This window comes from Rhinolophus ferrumequinum, chromosome X (assembly GCF_004115265.2).
Source record: "Rhinolophus ferrumequinum isolate MPI-CBG mRhiFer1 chromosome X, mRhiFer1_v1.p, whole genome shotgun sequence".
Taxonomy (NCBI): Eukaryota; Metazoa; Chordata; class Mammalia; order Chiroptera; family Rhinolophidae; genus Rhinolophus; species Rhinolophus ferrumequinum.
The window spans coordinates 113,973,938-113,982,147 of record NC_046284.1 but is presented as its reverse complement, the minus strand read 5'-3'; positions in this window follow the sequence as shown (position 1 = coordinate 113,982,147).

Here is an 8,210-nt window from a genome sequence, read left to right as displayed (position 1 = left end):
GTCTAGGTCCATCCATGTTGTTGCAAAAGGTAAGATTTCATTCTTTTTTATGGTTGAGTAATAATCCATTGTATAAATGTACCACCTCTTCTTTATCCAATCGTCTACTGATGGGCACTTGGATTGCTTCCATATTTTGGCTACTGTGAATAGTGCTGCAGTGAACATAGGGGTGTACATATTTTTTCGAATTCGTGTCTTGGATTTCTTTGGATAAATACCCAAAAGTGGAATTACTGGGTCATAAGGTTTTCAATTTTTTGAGGAACCTCCAGACTGTTTTCCATAGTGGCTGCACCAATTTGCAGTCCCATCAACAGTCACGAGAGTTCCCTTAGCTCCACATCCTCGCCAACACTTGTTTCTTGGTTTGTTGGTGATAACTATTCTGACCAACCAGGTGTGAAATGATATCTCATTGTGCTTTTAATTTGCATTTCTCTGATGATTAGTGATGTTGAGCATTTTTTCATATGTCTATTGGCCATGTCTATGTGCTCTTGGAGAAATGTCTATTCAGGTCCTCTGCCCATTTTTTAATTGGATTGTTTGTTTTTTTGGTGTTGACTTGCCCCACTATATTCTTTAAGATTGGATTTCAGGGTTGTATTGTCCTCATAAGATGAATTAGAGAGTTTTTTTTTTTAATTCAAGTTTATTGGGGTGACAATTGTTAGTGAAATTACATAGATTTCAGGTGTACAATTCTGTATGACATCATTTATAAATCCCATTGTGTGTTCACCACCCAGAGTCAGTTCTCCTTCCATCACCATATATTTGATCCCCTTTACCCTCATCTCCCACCCCCCACCCCCCTTACTCTCTGGTAACCACTAAACTATTGTCTGTGTCTATGAGTTCTTGTTTCTCATTTGTTTGTCTTGTTCTTTTGCTGTTTTTGGTTTATATACCACATATCAGTGAAATCATATGGTTCTCTGCTTTTTCTGTCTGACTTATTTCGCTTAGCATTATACTCTCCAGATCCATCCATGTTGTCACAAATGTTCCTATATCATCTTTTCTTATTGCCGAATAGTATTCCATTGTGTATATATACCACAACTTCTTTATCCATTCATGTATCAAAGGACATTTTGGTTGTTTCCATGTCTTGGCCACCGTAAACAAAGCTGCAATGAACATTGACGCACATGTGTCTTTATGGATATATGTTTTCAGATTTTTTGGGTAGATACCCAGGAGAGGGATTGCTGGGTTACATGGTAATTCTATTTTTAATTTTTTGAGGAGCCTCCACATTGCCTTCCATAACGGCTGCACCAGTCTGCATTCCCACCAACAGTGTATGAGCGTTCCTTTTTCTCCACAGCTTCTCCAACACTTGTTATTATTTATCTTGTTGATGATAGCCATTCTAACTGGGGTGAGGTGATATCTCATTGTGGTTTTTATTTGCATTTCTCTGATGACTAGTGATGTTGAGCATTTTTTCATATGTCTATTTGCCATTTGTATGTCCTCTTTGGAGAAATGTCTCTTCAGTTCCTCTGCCCATTTTGTAATTGGATTGTTTGTTTTTTTGTTGTTGAGTTATATGAGTTCCTTATATATTTTGGATATTAGCCCCTTATCAGAGGTGTCGTTTGCAAAAATCTTCTCCTATTTGGTTGGTTGCCTCTTTATTTTGTCAATAGTTTCTTTTGCTGTGCAGAAGCTTTTTAGTTTGATATAGTCCCATTCATTTATTTTAGCATTTACTTCCCTTGCCTTTGATGTCAAATTCATAAAATCCTCTTTGAACCCAAGGTCCATAAGTTTAGTACCTATGTTTTCTTCTATGCAGTTTATTGTTTCATGTCTTATATTTAGGTCTTTGATCCATTTTGAATTAATTTTGGTACACAGTGACAGACAGCAGTCTAATTTCACTCTTTTGCATGTGGCTTTTTAATTCTCCCAGCACCATTTATGGAAGAGGCTGTCTTTTCTCCATTGTATGTTTTTGGCTTTTTGTTGAAAATTAGATGTCTATATTTATGCGGGTTTATTTATGTGTTCTCGATTCTATTCCATTGGTCTGTGTGTCTGTTTTTCTGCCAATGCCATGCTGTTTTGATTATTGTTGCCCTGTAGTACAAGCTGAAGTCAGGGAGTGTGATACCTCCAGCATTGTTCTTTATTCTTAGGATTGCTTTGGCTATTCGGGGTCTTTTGTGGTTCCATTCAAATCTGATGATTTTTTTTAAAATTTATTGGGGTGACAATTGTTAGTAAAATTACTAGATTTCAGGTGTACAATTATGTATCACATCATCTATAAATTACATTGTGTGTTCACCACCCGGAGTCAGTTCTCCTTCCATCACCATGTATTTGATCCCCCTTATCCTCATCTCCCACTCCCCACCCCCCTTACCCTCTGGTAACCACTAAACTATTGTCTGTATCTATGAGTTTTTTTTTGTTTGTTTGTTTTTTTACTTAGACGTTTATCATTTATATCCCTCACACTGTGGACCCCCCGCCCCCCATCCACTATCTCTCTGACATTGCACCGAGCCATCCCATTTCCTCTATCTCCACTCCCAATGCTGTACTCTGCCTCTTGTAAATGTATACATACCTATATATACATATATATATATATATAATATTATAGTTGGCATTCATTATTGTTCAGCTTCAGGTGTACAGTGCAGTGATCAGGCATCTACATCTTCCCTGAGATGGTCTCCCTAATGGGACACGTGTCTATCGGATACCCTACAAAATCTTTACAACATTATTGATTACGTTCCCCACATTAATTTTCAAAACCCCGTGGCCATCTTGTGGTTACTGATTGTTTTCTAATCCCCTCGCCTTCCCCCTTATCCCCACCCGCCCGCCCATCTAGCAACCCTCAGTTTTTCCTCTTTGTCTCCAAAACTGTTTCTGATTAGTTCATTCACTTATTCTTTTCTTTAGATTCGCATATAAGTGAGATCATATGGTACTTATCTTTCTCTGTCTGACTTATTTCACTTAACATAATGTTCTCTAGGTCCATCCATGTTGTTGCAAATGGTAAGATTTTTTCTTCTTTATGGCTGCGTAGTACTCCATTGTATAAATGTACCACAGTTTCTTAATCCAGTCATCTACCGATGGGCATTTCGGTTGTTTCCATGTCTTGGCTATTGTGTATAGTGCTGCAATAAACATAGGAGTGCATAAAGATTTTTGAATTGGAGTTTTGGATTTTTCCGGATAGATACCTAGGAGTGGAATTACTGGATCATAGGGTAGTTCCATTTTCAGATTTTTGAGATACCTCCATACTGTTTTCCATAGTGGCTGCACCAATCTGCAATCCCACCAACAGTGCACAAGCGTTCCCTTTTCTCCATATCCATGCCAGCATTTGTTGTTTGTTGATTTAGTGATGATAGCCATTTTGACTGGGGTGAGGTGGTATCTCATTGTGGTTTTTATTTGCATTTCTCTGATGGTTAGTGAGGTTGAGCATTTCTTCATATGTCTGTTTGCTGTCTGTATGTCCTTTTTAGAAAAATGTCTCTTCAAGTCCTCTGCCCATTTTTTAATTGGGTCGTTTGTTTTTTTGGAGTTGAGTGAGTTTTTTTATAGATTTGTGATATTAATCCCTTATCAGATATATCATTGGCAAATATCTTTTCCCATTCAGTAGGATCCCTTTTTGTTTTATTGATGGTTTCCTTTGGTTTGATGTAATCCCACATGTTTATTTTTTCTCTTACTTCACTCGCGAGAGGGGATATATCAGTAAAAATTTTACTCCGGGTAGTGTCTGTGAAGTTTCTTTCTATATTTTCTTCTAGGAATTTTAAGGTTTCAGATCTTACATTTAAGTCTTTAAGCCATTTTGAATTTATTTTTGTATATGGTGTAAGGAGGTGGTCCAGCTTCATTTTTTTGCATGTGTCTGTCCAGGTTTCCCAGCACCATTTATTGAATAGACTGTCTTTACCCCATCGTACATTCTTGCTTCCATTGTCGTAGATTAAATGGCCATATAGGCATGGATTTATTTCTGGACTCTCTATTCTGTTCCATTGATCGATGTGTCTGTTTTTATGCCAGTACCATGCTGTTTTGATTACTGTAGCCTTGTAGTATAATTTGAAGCAAATCTGATGATTTTTTGTTCTAGTTCTTGGAAAAATGCCATTGGGAGTTTGATGGGGATTGCATTAAATCTGTATATTGCTTTGGGCAATATGGCCATTTTAACTGTGTTGATTCTTCCAATCCATGAACATGGAATGTCTTTCCGTTTTTTTTGTTTCTTCTTCAATTTCTTTTAAAAATGTCTTTTAGTTTTCAGTGTACAGGTCTTTCACATCCATGGTTAAATTTATTCCTAGGTGTTTTATTGTTTTTGTTGCAATTGCAAAAGGAATTTTTTTTTTTAATTTCTTTTTCTGAGGTTTCATTGTTAGTATATAGAAATGCATTGGAGTTTTGTATAATATGTTGATTTTGTAGTTGGCAACTTTACTGTATTCGTTTATTGTTTCTAATAGCTTTGTGGTGGACTCTTTAGGGTTTTCTCTATATAGTATCATGTTATCTGCAAAAAGTGACAATTTAACTTCTTCGTTCCCAATTTGGATGCCTTTTATTTCTTTCTCTTGCCTGATTGCTCTGGCAAGGACTTCCAACACTATGTTGAAAAGCAGAGGTGATAGGGGACAGCCCTGTTGTGTTCCTGAACGTAGAACAAAGGGCTTCAGTTTTTCACTGATAATTATGATATTAGCTGAGGGTTTGTCATACATGGCCTTTATTATGGTAAGGTATTTTCCTTCTATACCTATTTTTAAGTGTTTTAATCACAAATGGATGTTGTATCTTGTCAAATGCTTTTTCTGCATCTATTGATATAATCATATGATTTTTGTCCTTTACTTTTTTATTTAGTGTATCACATTGATCGATTTGCATATGTTGAACCATCCTTGTGCCCCTGGGATGAACCCCACTTGGTCATGATGTATAATCTTTTTAATGCATTGTTGCATTCGATTTGCTAGAATTTTGTTTAGGATTTTTGCACCTGTATTCATCAGAAATACTGGCCTGTAATTTTCTTTTTTTGTGTTATCCTTACCAGGTTTTTGTATCAAGGTAATGTTTGCCTCATAAAATGAGTTAGGGAGTATTGTCTCTTCTTCAATTTTTTGGAAGAGTTTGAGCAGGATTGGTATCAGATCCTCTTTGAATGTTTGGTAAAATTCACTAGTGAAGCCATCTCGTCCCAGACTTTTGCTTTTGGAAGGTTTTGGATGACTGATTCAATTTCATTACTGGTGATCGGTCTGTTTAGATTTTCCAGTTCTTCATGGTTCAGCCTTGGAAGGCTATATGTTTCTAAGAACTTGTCCATTTCTTCTAGGTTATTGAATTTGGTGACATATAGTCCTTCATAGTATTCTTGGATGATCCTTTGTATTTCTGTGGCATCTGTGGTAACTTCCCCTCTTTCATTTCTGATTTTGTTTATTTGTGTCTTTTCTCTTTTTATCTTAGTCTAGCCAAGGGTTTGTCAATTTTACTAACCTTTTCAAAGAACCAGCTCTTTGTTGCATTAATTTTTTTCTATTGTCTTTTTGTTCTCTATTTCATTTAGTTCTGCTCTGATTTTTATTATTTCCTTCCTTCTGCTGACTTTGGGTTTCATTTGTTCTTTTTCTAGCTGTTTAAGGTGTAACATGAGGTTATTTATCTGTGATTTTTCTTCTTTCTTGATATAGGCCTGTAATGATATAAATTTCCCTCTTAAAACTGCTTTTGCTGCATCCCAAAATGTTTGATAAGAAGTATTTTCATTCTCATTTGTTTCTATGTATGTTTTGATCTCTCCTCTTATTTCTTCTTTGACCCAATCATTCATTAAAAGTATGTTGTTTAATCTCCACATATTTGTGGTTTTTCCTGCTTTCTTTTTGCAGTTGATATCCAATTTCAAAGCCTTGTGATCAGAGAATATGCTTGGTATGATTTCAGTCTTCTTAACTTTGCTGAGGCTAGTTTTATGTCCCAATATATAGTCTATCCTTGAGAATGTTCCATGTACACTAGAAAAGAACGTATAGTCTGATGTTCTAGGATGAAGTGCTCTCTAAATGTCAGTTATTTCATTTAATGTGTCATTTAGGGCTGCTATTTCTTTACTTTCTGTTTGGATGATCTATCCATAGCTGTCAATGATGTATTTAGGTCCCCTGCTATAATTGTGTTTTGGTCAATTTCTCCTTTTAGTACTGTTAGTAGTTGCTTTGTATATTTTGGTTCTTCCCTGATTTGGGGCATAAATATTGATGACTGTTATGTCTTCTTGTTGTATTGTCCCCTTTATCATTATGAAATGTCTATCTTTGTCTCTTGTTACCTTTTTTATCCTGAAGTCTGTTTCATCTGATAACAGAATAAAGCTGGTTATACCAGCTTTTCTCTGAATACCATTTGCTTGGAGTGTCAATTTCCACCCTTTCACTTTGAGTTTACAGTTGTCCTCGTAGCTGAGATATGTCTCTTGAAGGCAGCATATGGTTGGGTTTAGTTTTTTTTTTTAAAGTTTTTTTTTTTTTTATTGGGGAAGGGGAACAGGACTTTATTGAGGAACAGTGTGTACCTCCAGGACTTTTCCAAGTCAAGTTGTTGTCCTTTCAATCCCAGTTGTGGAGGGCGCAGCCCAGCCCCAGATCCAGCCACTGTTGTTAGTTACACGGGGCACAGCCCACCACCCCCTGCAGGAGAAGATGCGCTCCAACCAACCAAGCCATCCGGGAGACCAGCGGCAGCTCAGCTCAAGGTGCCGTGTTCAATTTTAGTTGCAGGGGGCACAGCTCACCATCCCTTGCAGGAGTCGAGGAGTTGAACCGGCAACCTTTTGGTTGAGAGCCCACTGTCCCATGTGGGAATCGAACCGGCAGCCTTTGGAGTTAGGAGCACAGAGCTCCAACCACCGGGCTGGCGGGTTTAGTTTTTTGATCCGATCTGCTACTCTGTGCCTTTTTATTGGTGAGTTCAGTCCATTTACATTTAGGGTGATTATTAATATATGAGGATCTATCATTCTATCTTTGGTTTTCTGGTAGGACTGTATCTCCGTTGTTTCTTTGCCTTTTTGTTGCTGTCTATTATTTCAGTGTGGTGGTATTCTATGATTTTTCCCCCCTCTGTTTCTACTTTTTTTATGTTATATATTTCAGTTCTGGATTTTTTTTGAGTGGTTACTATTAAGTTTATGTTAAAGAAAGTTTCGTATTTAGAATATTCCATTTTCTTCAGCATGCTTCCTTTCTGCATTCCCTTGTGCCGATTCAGACCCTTACTCTCTCCCCTTTTATGTTTTTGTTGTCGCAAATTATCCCTATTCATGCTGTGAGTTGATTTCTGCGCTGCAGTAGCAAGTTGTCTTTTCCCTATCTTTTCTTAAGTGTTTTTTTTTTCTTTACCCTGTATGTTATGTTTAAGTTTATAGTGTCTTATTTGGTGGAGGGGTTGTCATTTCCTGCTCTGTCTGTCTGTTAGTAATACTACTAATGGTTTTGTATTCTTTTGCTTTTTTGTTTCAGGTCAAATAGCCTCCTTCCGTATTTCTTGTAGGGCAGGTTGTGTGTTAGAAAATTCCCTCAGCTTCCGTATGTCTGGAGAGGTCTTCATTCTTCCTTCACATCTGAAGGATATCTTTGCTGGATATAGTATTCTTGGCTCATAATGTCTTTCTTTCAATAGTTTGAATATTTGAGTCCACTCCCTCCTGGCTTATAGAGTTTTTGCTGAAAAATCTGATGATAATCTAACGGGCTTTTCTTTGTAGGTTACTGTCTTCTTTTCCCTGGCTGCCTTGAGGATTCTTTCTTTATCGTTAATTTTTGACAGCTTCAATACAATGTGTCTTGGAGAAGGCCTGTTGGGATTCAGGTAATGAGGTGTTCTATTTGCTTCTTGGATTCGAGGATCCAGTTCTTTCCACAAGTTTGAGAAGTTTTTGTCGACTATTTGTTTGAATATACTCTCTGTTCCCTTCTCCCTTTCTTCTCCTTCTGGTATGCCCATTATTCTTATATTGCTCTTTCTGGTGGAATCAGAATGTTCTTGTAGAGTTCTTTCATTTTTTTTAACATTCAAGTCTCTCTCCTCTTCCATCTGTGTCATTTCCAGATTTCTATCTTTGATGTCACTGATTCTTCCTCCATCTGGTCAGTTCTGTTACC